Genomic DNA, 16,794 nt, shown 5'->3' with positions numbered 1-16,794 from the left:
ACCGTTTCAATGTAAATAATATATTGTAACTTCCCTTTAAAACAAACAAATACATCTCTGCACCATCAGAATAACAGGGGTTTGACGAATGGGTATCATACCATAGAGTGCAATACGGGGATTTTGTTTGCATGGGTTTCATGTTTATTGATCGTTCAAAGAAGCTATGGAGATTTGTGATTTCTAGCTAATGTTTTTATGGAGATACCCAGGTTTTTATATGTTGCGTGGCAGGAGATAATGACGACTGATTCAGAGAAACAAGAGCCATGCTCCTATAACGATGGAATACAGACTGTTTGCAAGCTTAAATGGGTTTCAAGGGCACCTCGGGTTCTCTTTATTCTTTTATTGACGTTGCTAGTTGTGCTGCTGGTTCAGACCAAGACTGGAATGGATCTTCCCTCGTGGGTCAATCAGCCTGAGGACTTGAGGGATCATGGATTTTTTGAAGCAGAAGAGCAGAGTTGTTCAGGTTTTCTTAGGATGAATGGCAGAAGGAAGAAGATTGTATCCATTGAAGACTTTGGAGGTGTGGGTGATGGGAAGACTATGAATACCAGAGCCTTTCAGAAGGCCATTGGTTATCTGAAATTATTTGCAGACAAGGGTGGGGCACAGCTTAATGTTACCTCAGGGAAGTGGGTCACAGGAAGTTTTAATCTCACAAGCAACATCACTCTGTACTTGGGAAAAGATGCACTCATTCTGGGATCTCAGGTAAGACATCATTGGATTCTAAAGTATCTTTGAAAGAACTCTAACTATAAATGCAATAGTCTAACTTTTTTACGTTGTGAAGCTTTGCGAACTTATTTTCCGATCAGTTTTGCTCTAAATCTCATACAGATTGGTGAAAATTAAAAGTTTGACTCGAGAGCTCCGAGAGTTTTCATGATGTTGAATTTATTTATGTAATCAAATACACATGTTAGATAACTCCAGACCACAATCTAACTGACGATTATATAACTGAATTCCAACCAAAATACCAAAACATAAAATAGTTAAACAAAGCCAAAATAAATAATATAATTTAGATCATTACTTTAATCAAGCTTTGAAGGGACTAGATTACCTAAATAATATAATCTAGATCATTGCTTGAATCAAGCTGTTGAGGGGACTAAATCACCCTACAAATATATAGGGCCAGACTTCAACAAGCAGTTGAAGGGCCTAGTTCACAGAACGAGTCCATAGGACTGGACTACTTCCATTACAAACCCATCTAGATTCTAAACCCAGGCCTGTTATGCACATCCAGGTTGCAAATAGAAGCTCAAGGTCCAAAATCTAAGAGGTTGTGAAGCAAAGCTCAAGGTCCAATATCTCAGAGATTGTGAAGTGAAGCTTAAGGTCCAATATCAACTATTGGAACCCTGAGACATGCAACCTCGAGATGAATACTAAACCTGGCTTTAGATGGGTTTGTGCCAGCGTCTATATTCAATGCACCCTTAGATTCAATGCATTATTACACACGCATGAGCACAGACACATGACGAGATCGCCCCAACCCCACCTTGGTTGTAGAATGTGCATTGCATCTCTTGGTGCAAATACGAGTTCATGAGGATTGGATAAGTGAGCCTATTGCTCAATCAAAAGAAATCCAAAGCCTTATTGTCAATTCAACTAGAACAAAAAACATCCAATAAAAGACGTGGTAATTTCAATACAGAGATAATGCCAGGCTTACATGAAGCTTGTCAGCAGGCGTTTCTTTAATCTTACATGCATGCCTTCCTTTGCATGTATATTTAAAATTGGAGAACAATATTTATCTCATTTGATTTAAAAGATCTTCTGAATGGTTTTCCTTTTGCTGATTATAATTCTACATGTTAAAATTTCAAGCCATGTTGATCCCTCTATATGGCAGGATCCAAAAGACTGGCCTCTTATAGAGCCACTCCCATCATATGGTCGCAGCCGAGAACGACCTGGAGGAAAGCATATCAGCCTTATTCATGGGGAAAATCTTGAAAATGTTGTGATTACAGGTGACCAGCCATGACTTTAATCTCTCTCAATGTGTTTGTGTGTGTTCTCAGAAAAGGATTCTGGATTGATTAGGGCTCATGTTTCCAATATGATTGGCTTGTATAGGTGAAAATGGGACTATTGATGGCCAAGGATCAATGTGGTGGGATATGTGGTTCAATAAGACCCTGCAACACACAAGAGGTCACCTTGTTGAATTTGTTAATTCAGAAAATATAATAATCTCAAATGTTATATTCCTTAACTCGCCATTCTGGAACATACATCCAGTCTATTGCAGGTTGGTAATTACTATTTTTTTTTCGAGTGTGAGAGTTAAGCAAGTTTTGTGTTGATTTGTATTTGTTTGCAATAAGAATACATTGGAATAGATGTTGTTCTTATTCACAGCATTTCTCCTACATGCTGTCCTGCAGGAATGTGGTGATAAAACATGTGACCATATTGGCTCCCCTTGATGCCCCTAACACAGATGGGATTGATCCAGGTAGTTTTCGCTGCTAAGAAAGTTTTATTAGTGGTTCTGTTTTGTTAATTTTAGGTATGTTCTATGCTTAAAGCAATTTATTTCATTTTTCACAGTTAGCTCAATATCTTTTCCAGATTAGCAATCACATCAGCGTTAAAGTAAACTGTAGATAGAACATAAACATAAATCGCAGAAGACAAACCAAGAGAAGAGGACACAAGATGTGGCGCTAGCCAGGGACAAACCCCAATGTGGGGAAACCCTTGATCAATCTTCTTCTATGTTCTTCAATAGTTCAGCAGAGAGAGAGAGAGAGATAGTATGTTTACAATAAAAGTCAACACTTTGACTTATCTAGATAAGGGCATAGATCATCTCTAAGAAGATGATACATGAGATCAGTTGAAGACATACTGCTTCAACTGATTCTCCAATGTGACTACTTCACCTATCGTTGTGCTGCACTTCGTCATCACGCTGCACCTCACTGTGCTGCACCCCTCATCACTATGTTGCATCTCATCATGCTTCATTAATCATGACTGTACCCATCACTGTATTGCATTATGTGCCATTGCTGCACCATGTTGACTTATTGATCTATGTGTTGGTTGCATCTTGCTTGCTTGTTGTCCCTAGCTTGCTTGTTGTCCCTAGCATGCTTGTTGTCCTTTGCATGCTAGTTGTCCCTTGCATGCTAGCTGTAACATTGCATGCTTGGTGTATTTGCTACTAAGTACCATACAATTGTCCCGATGTTAGTTAGTTGTCCCTTGCATGCTGCTCTCCTTCGGAGACAGATGCTCTCGTTGTTCTAGCAATTTCGGCAATTTTGGTTATTCCCGACAATTCCGATAGTTCCGGAAATTCCGGCTATTCCCGGCAGTTTCAGCAGTTCCGACTTCTGCCCTTTGCATCAGCTTTCCCGGCTATTCTGGTTGTTCTTGGCAGTTCTGGCTATTCCAGACAGTTCTGATAGTTCCGACAATTCCAGCTATTCCCGGCAGTTTTGGTAGTTCCCGACAATTCTGACAGTTTCGGCAATTCCGGCTATTCCCGGCAGTTCCAGCTTTTCCCAGCAATTCCGGTAGTTCCCGGCAGGTCCAATAGTTTTGGCAATTCCAGCTATTCCCGGCAGTTCCAGCTTTTCCCAGCAATTTCGATAGTTCCCGGCAGGTCCAATAGTTTTGGCAATTCCGGCTATTCCCGGCAATTCCGGCTATTCTCGGCAGTTCCGACAATTCCGGCAATTTCGGCTATTCCCGGTAGTTCTCGGCAGTTCCAGCAGTTCCGGCTTTTCCCAACAGTTCCGGCAATTCCAGCTATTCCCCGCAGTTCCGGCTTCTATCTGCTGGAGCAATCATCGAATACGGGATTCCTCAATAATCGAATCCCCCCTTTGGTTGTCACATAGAATCACAGTGGTATTCATCACGTGTACAAACATCTCACTTAAGAGCTTCTGCAACCATGCAGCTTCACACGAGATCATACTCGTAGCTATGTATTTGGTCTTGGCGGTGCTTATAGCAACCGACTTTTGCTTCCTGCTCATCCATGATATCGAAGTAGAACCCAAAGAGAACTAGCACTAATAAGTGCTCTAGTGATCCTCCACACTGCCTGCCCAGTTAGCATTCGAATAATCACACAGTTTCATATTTCGGCAGTGTATCTCAATCCATGAGAGATTGTGCCCCAAAGATATCTCAGAAGATTCTTGGCACCAATCCAGTGAGGCTCAGCGAAATATGAGCTCACCATGCTAACTGCAAACATATATCCGGATGGAAGTTCACCAAGAACATCAACGCGAATGAGTTTATGAAACTCAGAGGCATTTCCAAAATCTGGTCCGACATCACTACCATATAACTTCTGAAAGTTAAGATCCTCAAGGTAGTCACCGACTTGCAGTTTATCATTCCACATCCAAAATCCAACTCCCTCTTACTTCTGCAAATGAGAGGGTCTACACCTGTTAGAAATAGGTCGTCCTCATAAGGCGCTGGTATGAGAGGTCTATCATCCACAACCTTCAAACAATGGTTTGGATCGGCTTTACTCTTAGTGAATCTTAGCTTCATCTGACAGCTATCAATCCTCTCATACTACACTCAGGGAGTTTTGCTTCAAGCCATAGAGGGCTTTCTTCCATCTTCATACGTGAGATTCCTAATCATCAATTTCAAACCCCTTGGGTTGTTCCAAACCTGTGGACCTGCTACATGAGGGGAATGGTCCCCTTGTAATATTTTCCTTCGGTACATCTCAGACATGTACTTTCATGCTCTTTTTGAATTCAGGCATCCCTGTCACCATCTGACTCACAGACCTCCAGTGCTATGTGTCAATGGACATGGTCCCCAGTGGACTTCCTGCAACTTGATACAACCCTGAACTCAAAAACATCTTTGAAAATTCTATTTTCAAACACGTACCTTTCCATCGATGAGTGCCACCTTGTAACCTTTGACTTCCATTGCTGAAATGGACACCAAGTTCTTCTTGCGATCAGGGACATAAAAGAGATTTTGTAAATGAGTTGAGTTACCCTCATTCAATTGAGGGGTAACATTCCCTTCACCCTTTCTGGGATAGGTGGCATCGGCTCCAAGTATAATCCCACGATTGTTTCCATCTCTACCAAATTAGGGAGTGCACCCTTCTATCCGATGAAGTGCCTTGAAGCACTACAATCAATAAGTCAGATTCCCAAAGAATATGAAGGAGAGGGCCAATACAAGATAACGCTTCTTTATCTTATCAAAAACAACATTTGATTCTTCATACCTGGGGTTCCTTGCTTTCTTTGAAGAGTCGGCCATTTCCTTGATGACCTACATTACCTGTCATTCCTTTGATCATTGAAGATGTCCCTGGAATGATTGTTATCTTCATCAAGAGATGTGTTTCTACCATTCGAACACTCCTTCGCATAATGGCCAAACTTATTGCAACCAAGGCATCTGTCTTTCCTTCCACCCTTAGATCCAGACTTCCCAATGAAGTGATCTTTAGGTAGGCCATCAGAAACTTCTGCTGCACTATTCTGATAATATTCTCTGCTTCGACTTCACCCTCGGTGAATTTGAAGAGGGATGAGAAATCCACTGATCCTTTTGTCCTTTCCCAACTGTCTTCGGTGATTTCTCTTTCACTCTTGCTTGGGCATTGTCTTCACCTCAACTCTGATACCATGTTGAATTTTAGGTATGTTCTATGCTTAGAGAAATTTATTTCAATTTTCACAGTTAGCTCAATATCTTTTCCAGATTAGCAATCACATCAGCATTAAAGTAAACTGCAAATAGAACATAAACATAAATCGCAGAAGATAAGCCAAGACAAGGGGACACAAGATGTGGCGCTAGCCAGGGACAAACCCCAATGTGGGGAAAACCTTGATCAATTCTTCTTATATGTTCTTCAATAGTTCAGCAGAGAGAGAGAGAGATAGTACGTTTACAACAGAAGTCAACACTTTGACTTATCTAGATAAGAGCATAGATCATCTCTAAGAAAATGATACATGAGATTAGTTGAAGACATACTGCTTCAACTGATTCTCCAAGGTGACTCCTTCACCTATCGTTGTGCTGCATTTCATCATCATGCTGCACCTCATCGTGTTGCACCATGTTGCACCCATCATCAATATGCTACATCTCATCATGCTTCATTAATCATGATTGTACCCATCACTCTACTGCATTATGTGCCATTGCTGCACCATGTTGCCATACTGACCTATGTGCTAGCTGCATCTTGCTTACTTGTTGTCCCTAGCTTGCTTGTTGTCCCAGCATGCTTATTGTCCTTTGCATGCTAGCTATCCCTTGCATGCTCACTGTAACATTGCATGCTTGGTGTATTTGCTGCTAAGTACCATACAATTGTCCCAATGTTAGTTAGCTGTCCCTTGCATGCTGCTCTCCTTCAGAGACAGATGCTCTGGTTGTTCCGACAGTTTTGGCAATTTCGGCTGTTCCTGGTAGTTCCGACAGTTCCGGCAATTCCAGCGATTCCTGGCAGTTCCAGCAGTTTCGGCATTTCCCGGCAATTCCTGGCAGTTCTAGCTTTTGCCCTCTACGTCAACTTTCTCGGCTGTTTTGGTTGTTCCCAGCAGTTCCGGCTATTCCTAGCATTTCCGATAGTTCCGGCAATTTCGGCTATTCCCGACAGTTCTGGCAATTCCGGCTATTCCCAGCAGTTCCGACTTTTCCCATCAATTACGGCTTTTCCCAGCAGGTCCGGTAGTTCCGGCAATTCCGGCTATTCCTAGCAATTCCGGCAATTCCAGCTATCCCCGGCAATTCCGGCTATTCCTGGCAGTTCCGGCAATTCCGGCTATCCCCGGCAGTTCCGGCAGTTCCCAGCAGTTCTGGCAGTTCCGGCTTTTTCCGGTAGTTCCGGCAGTTCCAGCTTTTCCCGGCAGTTCCGGCTATTCCCGATAGTTTTGGCTTCTGCCCTCTAGATTAGGTTAGCATTATCCCTTAGGATCTCTCCTCCTACTAAAACCCAAGTAGAGAGAAAGAGATCCCAAGTGTGTTGAAATGACTTGAAGGCCACATCTATTTATACTAAAATGTTGAGCACAAGTGGGGTTTATTTGGTTGCCGGCCGACCTCGACGAATTGTCCCATAACACAAATAAATTCATATCTCCATGAATACTTATCAAAATCAGATGATCTTTAGATCAATCCTACACCTCTCGATGAGAGGGATCCAAAAAAATATCAACTTCCATTAATAAGATGACCCACATGGAATTTGGCCCTAGTTTCCAATTTCAACATGTTTGCATGCTTTGATGAACTCACTCCTAGTTCTATCTCATTTTCTAGATACTTTCTTTTTGTCCAATTATCATGAATGTTGTTTAGAATGTTGCCTAGGGCTAAATTGCTACCTAACAGAAATGATGTGAAAAGTACAATCAAGGGATGAACTATAGGATTTTTCTTTATCAACTTAAGTTTTGGTGATTTCTCCCACCTAATTTCTAGTATTCTATGTATTGTTATGATCTTGCTCTATTTGGTGAATTTATGGGGTGCATCACTATGAATATACTTGATAGCTAATGGAAACATATGAATCCAAATAATAGATAGCCCATGACAGCATGTCGTGATATCAAATTTAAGTTGCTCAAGCTGGTTTTCTGGAACAAGGAACACAACTTACAGTTGAGATCTTTTTCTCTCTGCCAAAGAATGATTGGTTTTGAGGAAATTTATTTGAAGATTTCTTAAATTATGGGGAATGTCAACCAAATGAGTAATGAAAACTAATCAAAGCTTCTCTTTGAAGATGGCAACTCTTTTCATAGATCGATTTTTCAAAATGCTCTATGTTGTTTCTACTGAAATGGATGTCGTTGATACTACCTTGGTAACTATCTCTTTACATCGAGTCTTTGTTGAAACTGCCTTGGGAACTGTGCTTTATTTGTTTTTTAGATCTTTGATTTTTCCCCTATATATCTAAAAAAAATGAAATTTACATTCTTGTTAAATGCATTGACAGAATCAGAGACCTTATGGCTGTGATGATAGTTTATATTAGTAGTTTCAGACAATATTTCAGGTAGCTAAAGACCCTCGTCACGACGAGCTACAATTTGATTTCAAATGAACTTTAGGGTACATAAGCGGCTATGTCATGATTCTCTACAATTTGGTTTTACTTGTCACTTCTAAAGACATTTTAGAAGGTAGGTTCTATCCCTCTCTTCCAGGACTTGAAATAAAGCAGGACTTCTCTTGTTCATTTATTCGAATGCTCTAGGATTGACAACATGGCCTTAGGCCCTTAGCAATAACGATGGTAGATGAAGATCTGTTAATGGTTACGGGAGAACCTTACTTGATGGAGGATTTTGAATTTTCACATTTCTCTAAACGCCACCGGAGCTTTCGTTCACGACTGAGATTAAAAAATTCTATTTATCCTTAGGTTTCAGGGGTCATCCTTATCATGATTGTAGATTTGGGTCATCAAAGGGCCCAGACACAAAGCCAAAGTGACCTTTCATTTACAATTGAGAATAACAAATGTTATTTATCCTTAGGTTTCAGGGGTCATCCTTATCGTGATTGTAGATTCGGGTCATCGGTGCCCTCTAATGACCCCAAGCTACAATGGCGTTGCAGTCAGAGAGTTTGAAGTAGGATAAGTAAAGGATTCTACTGTCATGTTTAAAGCTTAGTAAATTCTGGTGTACACACAATCGGACATCAATCGATTGATAATTGGATAGTAAGAATAGGCTGCAAATCTGACAAGTACCCTTTGTTTATTGAAAACCTGCCATAAGTCTGGTCAAAATAACCTCAATTTTGATAGTTGCAAATATAAAGAAGCATATGCTAGGACCATAAGAATGCCACGTTAGTACTGGACATATGCTCTGAAGCTGCTTTCCTCTAATATTCTCTAAACAATGGACCATCATGAGCATTGCTATAGTATGCATCAGGTTATCATGAGCTCGAAGTTCATTTTGCATTTTTTCTATATATTATCCATAAATTTATGTGGCTATCTAACATCCTACAATTGTCCCTTGCATGATGCTCTCCTTCGGAGACAGATGCTCTGGTTGTTTCGGCAGTTTCGGCAAGTTCGGTTGTTCCTAGCAGTTCTGACAATTCTAGCAATTCCGGCTATTCTTGGCAGTTCCAACAGTTCCGGCTTTTCCCAACAATTTCTGGCAGTTCCGGCTTTTTCCCTCTGCGTCAGCTTTCCCGGCTGTTCTGGCTGTTCCCGGCAGTGTCGGCTATTCCCGGCATTTATGACAGTTCCAGCAATTTCGGCTATTCCCGACAGTTCCGGCAATTCCAGCTATTCCCAGCAGTTCCGGCTTTTCCCTGTAGTTTCGGCTTTTCCCGGCAGGTCCGATAGTTCTGGCAATTCCGGCTATTCCTGGCAATTTCGGCTATTCCTGGCAGTTCCAGCAATTCCGGCTATTCCCAGCAGTTCTAGCTTTTCCCGCAGTTCCGGCAGTTTCGGCTTCTGCCCTCTAGATTAGTGCAGCGTTATCCCTTAGGATCTCTCCTTCTACTAAAACCCAAGTAGAGAGGAAGAGATCCCAAGTGTGTTGACATGACTTGAAGGCCACCTCTATTTATACTAAAACGTTGAGCACAAGTGGGGTTTATTTGGTTTCTGGCCGACCTCGACGAATTGTCCCATAACACAAATAAATTCATATCTCTATGAATACTTATCAGAATCGGATGATCTTTAGATCAATCCTACACATCTCGATGAGAGGGATCCAAGAAAAATATCAGCTTCCATTAATAAGATGACCCACATGGAGTTTGGCCCTAGTTGCCAATTTTAACATGTTTGCATGCTCTGATGAACTCACTCCTAGTTCTATCTCATTTTCTAGATACTTTCTTTTTGTCCAATTATCATGAATGTTGTTTAGAATGTTGCCTAGGGCTAAATTGTTGCCTAACAGAAATGATGTGAAAAGTACAAAGAATGTGGATTCAATCAAGGGATGAACTATAGGATTTCTGTTTATCAACTTAAGTTTTGGTGATTTCTCCCACCTAATTTCTAGTATGTTATGTATTGTTATGATCTTGCTCTATTTGGTGAATTTATGGGGTGCATCACTGTGAATATAATTGATAGCTAATGGAAACATATGAATCCAAATAATAGATAGCCCATGACAGCATGCCGTGATATCAAATTTAAGTTGCTCAAGCTGGTTTTCTGGAACAAGGAACACAACTTACAGTTGAGATCTTTTTCTCTCTGCCAAAGAATGATTGGTTTTGAGGAAATTCATTGGAAGATTTCTTAAATTATGGGGAATGTCAAGCAAAAGAGTAATGAAAACCAATCAAAGCTTCTCTTTGAAGATGGCAACTCTTTCCGTAGATCGATTTTTCAAAATGCTCTATGTTGTTTCTACTGAAATGGATGTCGTTGATACTACCTTGGTAACTATCTCTTTATATCGAGTCCTTGTTGAAACTGCCTTGGGAACTGTGCTTTATTTTTTTTTATATCTCTGATTTTTCCCCTGTATATCTAAAAAAAATGAAATTTACATTCCTGTTAAATGCATTGACAGAATCAGAGACCTTATGGCTATGATGATAGTTTATATTAGCAGTTTCAGACGATATTTCGGGTAGCTAAAGATCCTCGTCACGACGAGCTACAATTTAATTTCAAATGAACTTTAGGGTACATAAGCGGCTGTGTCATGATTCTCTACAATTTGGTTTCAGTTGTCACTTCTGAAGACATTTTAGAAGGTAGGTTCTATCCCTCTCTTCCAGGACTTGAAATAAACCAGGACTTCTCTTGTTCATTTATTTGAATGCTCTAGGATTGACAACATGGCCTTAGCAATAACAATGGTAGATGAAGATCTGTTAATGGTTAAGGGAGAACCTTACTTGATGGAGGATTTTGAATTTTCACATTTCTCTAAACGCCACCGGAGCTTTCGTTCATGACTGAGATTAACAAATGCTATTTATCCTTAGGTTTCAAGGGTCATCCTTATCATGATTGTAGATTTGGGTCATCAGAGGACCCAGGCACAAAGCCAAAGTGAGCTTTCATTCACAACTGAGAATAACAAATGTTATTTATCCCTAGGTTTCAAGGGTCATCCTTATCGTGATTATAGATTCGGGTCATCGGTGCCCTCCAATGACCCCAAGCTACAATGGCATTGCAGTCAGGGAGTTTGAAGTAGGATAAGTAAAGGATTCTACTATCATGTTTAAAGCTTAGTAAAGTCTGGTGTACACACAATCGGACATCAATCGATTGATAATTAGATAGTAAGAATAGGCTGCAAATCTGACAAGTACCCTTTGTTTATTGAAAACCTGCCATAAGTTTGGTCAAAATAACCTCAATTTGGATAGTTGCAAATATAAAGAAGCATATACTAGGACCATAAGAATGCCACGTTAGTACTGGACATATGCTCTGAAGCTGCTTTCCTCTGATATTCTCTAAACAATGGACCATCATGAGCATTGCTATAGTATGCATCAGGTTATCATGAGCTCGAAGTTCATTTTGCTTTTTTTCTGTATATTATCCATAAATTTATGTGGCTATCTAACATCCTACATATTCTCAAATAGTAATTCTGCTTTTGGGATATTAACTCTTGACCTCACTAACTTTAAATAACCAACTGAAGTTTAACTTTTACCAGAAACTTTCAGTTTTATCTCCAAGGCAAAATCTCTGAGGTACGTCAGTCACTTCTTCCTTGTATCCATTCCACTAAAAGTTTCCTGAATGTAGTTGATGTTTTCATCTCCCGTGAGAAGAAGCTTCTGTTGAATGATGTATCTTGTGTTAAGGTTTTTGCAAGTGATCTTTCTCCAATTCAATGATCTCTCTTTCATAACCTGAATGAATATGGAATCATCCTTATCAATCAAACATCTTCTAATGAAACTGGCTAGTGATGTCATTATTTGACTTTCTTGACATGTAAACATTGCGAAGGTCACCTTAACCCTGTTATGTTTTTCTTGTTCTTTTCTATTTCAATGATTTACTTGTCCTTAATCGCTTGATTTCTTTGTGCCAATTGCGTTTTATTTGCTTTGCAAGAACCGAATTCTTCTTTTTCATTAGATGATGTCGAATTAGATGTTTCATGGCAAGTTTTTGGACTTGTCAAATCTGAAAATTAAGAGTATGGAAACAATGACTTGCTCTTGCGGCTCAACTGAGGACATAGAAAGCAAGATGCATAGTTGGGTCACCAATTTGGATTCGTTTCTCTTAGGAGCTTCCATGTCTAATACCAAAGTAAGCCCAATGACAAGATAGAGTTTGATGGTTATTAGTTAGGAGGATGACCATCAATAATTTTCACCATATTCTCATTCTTAGGGCTAGAAGTGAAAAGGTATGACCTTATTCCCTTTTGTCTTGTGAATTAAATATTTCTATTGCCTGATAACATAGGGTTACATTTTAGTGTTGATACAGTCTTCCATTGGACAGGCCCAACCAGATACAAAATTTCAGTCTTTTCAAAAGAGTTTTAGTCCAAAAACTAGCCCTGTTGACTATATTTAGAAGTCTAAAAAATGTAACTGGGCCTCTAGGGCCTGTAAGGATCTAAAACAAACAAAAATGTTGCATGAGGATAAACAAACTAATTGAGAAAACCATCATGAGGAGTGATCAGATTCAGTGGCTTCTACTTGTATGGGCTACTTATTGCTGCCTAGAGAGCAACTTGGTTTTGGAGGGATGGCCATGTGCCTTTCAATGTGTCAAAGCCTTCGATCTATTGCTGCCAATTGTCTTTGCATACGATCCAGGGAGAGAAGCAGCCTGGTTCTAGAGGGATGCCCATGTGCCTTTCAATTTGTCCAAGCCTTTGAACCATAGACGCTAATTGTCTTCACATATGATCCAGGGAGAGAAGCATGTCCTCTCTGGTTGCATTTTTTTCAAGGAGAACCCTACCAAGGAAAAATTTCAGGTGCCAGTGGATGTCCACAGTGTACATATATTGGTTGTATCTTCCCCGAGTATGACCAATGTTGGTCATCCACTATGCAACCTCAACCAAGACTTCGGAATCAGTGAGGGTGCACTGCTCATCTGCCAACTCTTGTTTCAGCTAAATCAATTCATCTTGAATTGGCTGCAGTGTAAGTTCCCTAAACCTGGCTGCTGAGCTTTCTACTCTCGTTTGGGCCTTGGCGAAGCCACGCTCCTGGTAATGAGTTGCTCCTCAGCGGACTGAGCATGTTGATGCAGCGTGTCTTGCTACTCAAACAGAGTAGGGGAGTCCACTGGAATGGAAAGTGTTTTTGACTCGAGGTTGGACCTCCCAGAGTGTCTTGGGATGGGCTGTGAAGATCCAAGGATGATCGTCATTGGCTTGGGCGGGGGGCTAAGGCTCCCACCCCTGAGAGTGATGCCAATGAGTGAAGGGGAGCTAATAGGCCCATATCTAGGGGCAAGCCTTATGCTACTGCTAACCCCTTGACTGAAAACTACAAACCACTCAAAAACGACGACAGTGAGAATTTAAAAAAAATTGCCGTAAAGAAAAGACCCTAGACCTGCAAAATGTGGCATGGACACATTCCATCATTGGAAGAGAGTGAAATTTGGAATGAGTGCTCCTACTAGCATGGCTAATTCCATCCCATTCCTCACTAAGATTCAGGAAAGGCTAACAATGGACTAGGAGGTCACCAGGAAACCACTGAGGCAGGCCAGAGGTCTCAGCGTAAACATCTGACTCCAATGCCAATGTGTGCATTGTCCCAAAATAGCCACAGGACACAGAACCATAACAACAAAATCCTGAATTCACTCTCCACAAGAAATAAAAGACAATGAAATTGCAAGAGCCAAGGACGAGCATTTTCTTGATAAACATCCTGAGACTTGAGAACTTTCCGGAGGCTTTCCAATATACAATGCATAATAAAAGATTGGAGCAAAATGCAAAAGCTAAGTGCCTTTGCCTGCCCTTGAATAAATGTCGAATTGATGGGGCAGAGCAAAATGATAAAGCTCTTGATTGAGCTGAAATCCATCAAAGATACAAAATCAAGTTGGATGGTGCTACGTCTCATTGAGCAGTGGATGGTGTAATGAGGGAGGAGCTTCATGTGTGCGTTGGAACTCCCATGCTTGTTCCATGTACCTTTCAATCCTCTAGAGGGGCGTGCTCCCACGTCCCCTGGGCGTGTTGATTGGTGGGATGGTGGCATCCCGTCCCCCACCCTCTCATGCTTCTGGCATCCCATTTGGGGAGTACTACCTTATTCCTTTAAGGTCTTTTTTCCATAGCATAAAGTTGTGAGTACTTTGATAGTTTCCTGAAATTGATTTAAGAAATTGGGATAATTTTCTTGATTTTCTTCAACTATGCACTAGTCTTTCTTTTCCTGTGAGTTTGAGGATGAGTTTTATTCATTTAGTTGAAGAAGCTTCAGTTGAATGATATATCTCGTGTCAAGGTTCTTGCAAGTGATCTTTCTCCAATTTAATGATGTCTCTTTCATAACCTGAATGAATATTGAATCATCCTTATCAATCATGGTGTAAACATCTTCTAATGACACTGACTAGTTATGTCATGATTTGACTTTCTTGACATGTGAACATTGCTAAGGCCACAATAACCCTGTTGTGTTTTTCTTGTTCTTTGCTATTTTAATGATTTCCTTGTCCTTAATTGATTGAGCACTTTGTGCCAATTGCGTTTTATTTCCTTTGTAAGGACTGACTTCTTTTTCATTAGATGATGTGGAATTAGATATTTGATGGCAAGCTTTTGAACTTATCAAATCTGAAAATTAAGAGTATGGAAATACTGACTTGCTCTCGGGGGCTCAATAGAGGACATAGAAAGCAGGATGCATGGTTGGGGTCACCAATTTGGATTCGTCTCTCTTTTTTGAGGAGCTTCCATGTCTGATACCAAAGTAAGCCCAATGGCAAGGTAGAGTTTGATGGTTATTAGTTAGTAGGATGACCATCAATAATTTTCACCATTTTCTCATTCTTAGGGCTAGAAGTGAAAAGCAACCACCTTACTCCTTTAAGATCTTTTTTCCATAGCATTAAGTTGTGAGTGTTTTAAGAGTTTCCTGAAATTGGAATTGGGATACCTTTCTTGATTTTCTTCAACTATTCACTAGTCTTTCTTTTCTTGTGAGTTTGAGGATGAGTTTTATGAGGTTTCTACGATGGATTCTAATTCACTGGATATAGTATGTTTCTCTCCGTATTAAACCATCACTGGGTATAGCACACTAGGCTGGGATTTATAGATATATTTTAAGATGCATTACCTTGCTCAAATTACCATGTTTCTTGCTAAAGTTTCCCCTATATTGAAAAAATTGGGTCAATCCACAATTTCCCATATAATCCAGCTCCTTCAAAAGAACTTGGGTCTTAAACTACAATATTTCTTGTAAGGTTACACATTGGCATATTGTAATAAGATATTGAAAAAAAGGTGCAAATCCTTCCTACTGACTCACTTTTTGGTGTACTATCTCATATGCTTGTTCAGCTTCTTCGTCCTTATGTCTTGTGATCCTTATTACTTGTGTTATTTGCTTACAAGTTTTAAATTTCTTAATTACGGGGCATTCTTGTGATCCTTGTCACTTCTGCTGTTTTGTAAGGTATTAATATTTCTTTAGGTTCTATTCTAGGTCTATCTCTAACATCATAGCACATATACTTGTGGTCAGATTCAAGCTCAAATGTCTGTATAGAAGACTGCTACATTCGCAGTGGTGATGATCTTGTAGCAATAAAGAGTGGATGGGACGAGTATGGAATAGCTGTGGGGCATCCAAGCTCAAACATAATTATTCGGTGAGTGACAGGAACAACTCCAACTTGTTCAGGGATTGGAATTGGAAGTGAAATGTCTGGGGGAATAGAAAGTGTACTGGTAGAAAACTTGAAAGTTTATAATGCATCTGCAGGTGTCAGAGTGAAGACTGATATTGGGAGAGGTGGTTATATTACCAATATCACAATCTCTAACATAACAATGGAAAATGTCAAGATACCCAACAAGTTCACAGCTAATTCTAATGATCACCCAGATAGTAACTGGGATCTCAGTGCTCTTCCACTCATCAAGGGAATAATAATAAGAGATATTGTGGGTAAAGACATACATAATGCACCATCCTTCAAGGGCCTGCATAAGACCCCTTTTGTCGACATCTGCCTTTCAAATATTAAATTGGAAGGTATTCCACAAGGAAGAACTATTTGGCATTGTGAATTTGTTGAGGGTTTTTCTGCAAATGTTTCGCCATCACCATGCTCAAACTTCCAAACTCGAGATCAAATTAATGTATCTTATTGTCCAATGCTAAGACATTCTTAGAAGTTAGAGTATGCCAGGCAGCGTAGATATTCTTTGTTCGTGAATTTCTCTGCTCATTTTGGCATCATTGGAAAGGCATAGGCATGCATTGCTGAAGCAGAATTTTGGAGGTTTGTATTTTTGGCCGAATGAAAAATTTGGCAAATGTTCAATTTAAGGTCACTAGCCCTACCAAACAAACTGCCTTACTGTGTATTCACATGGATTAAGATTTGAATTCTCACCTATACGAGAAGACATCCTGTTATCTGAACTCTGTCACTCTTATGGAAGCAATGCATTCCAACAAGTGCATGGTTATGGAATTTGAAAACGTTGGAAACAGTACAAAATTAGAGGCCTTGCCTCTAGAAGGGCCTAGGGAGGAGGCCCAAGTACAAACAAATTTGGATCTGCAAGCTCGTTGAGA

At 40.2% G+C, this 16,794-nt stretch overlaps 1 pseudogene; it reads left to right on the top strand.

Moving 5' to 3' along the window:
- Nucleotides 1–16,385, top strand: LOC149219301 (putative polygalacturonase; annotated as a pseudogene).
- Nucleotides 16,386–16,794: the final 409 nt, after the last annotated feature.

This window comes from Pinus tabuliformis, chromosome Q (genome assembly GCF_031772625.1).
Source record: "Pinus tabuliformis cultivar Carrire ecotype Pingquan chromosome Q, CPIR1, whole genome shotgun sequence".
Classification (NCBI taxonomy): domain Eukaryota; kingdom Viridiplantae; phylum Streptophyta; class Pinopsida; order Pinales; family Pinaceae; genus Pinus; species Pinus tabuliformis.
Note: the sequence above shows the minus strand (reverse complement) of the source record. Positions and strands in the feature narration are given on the sequence as shown.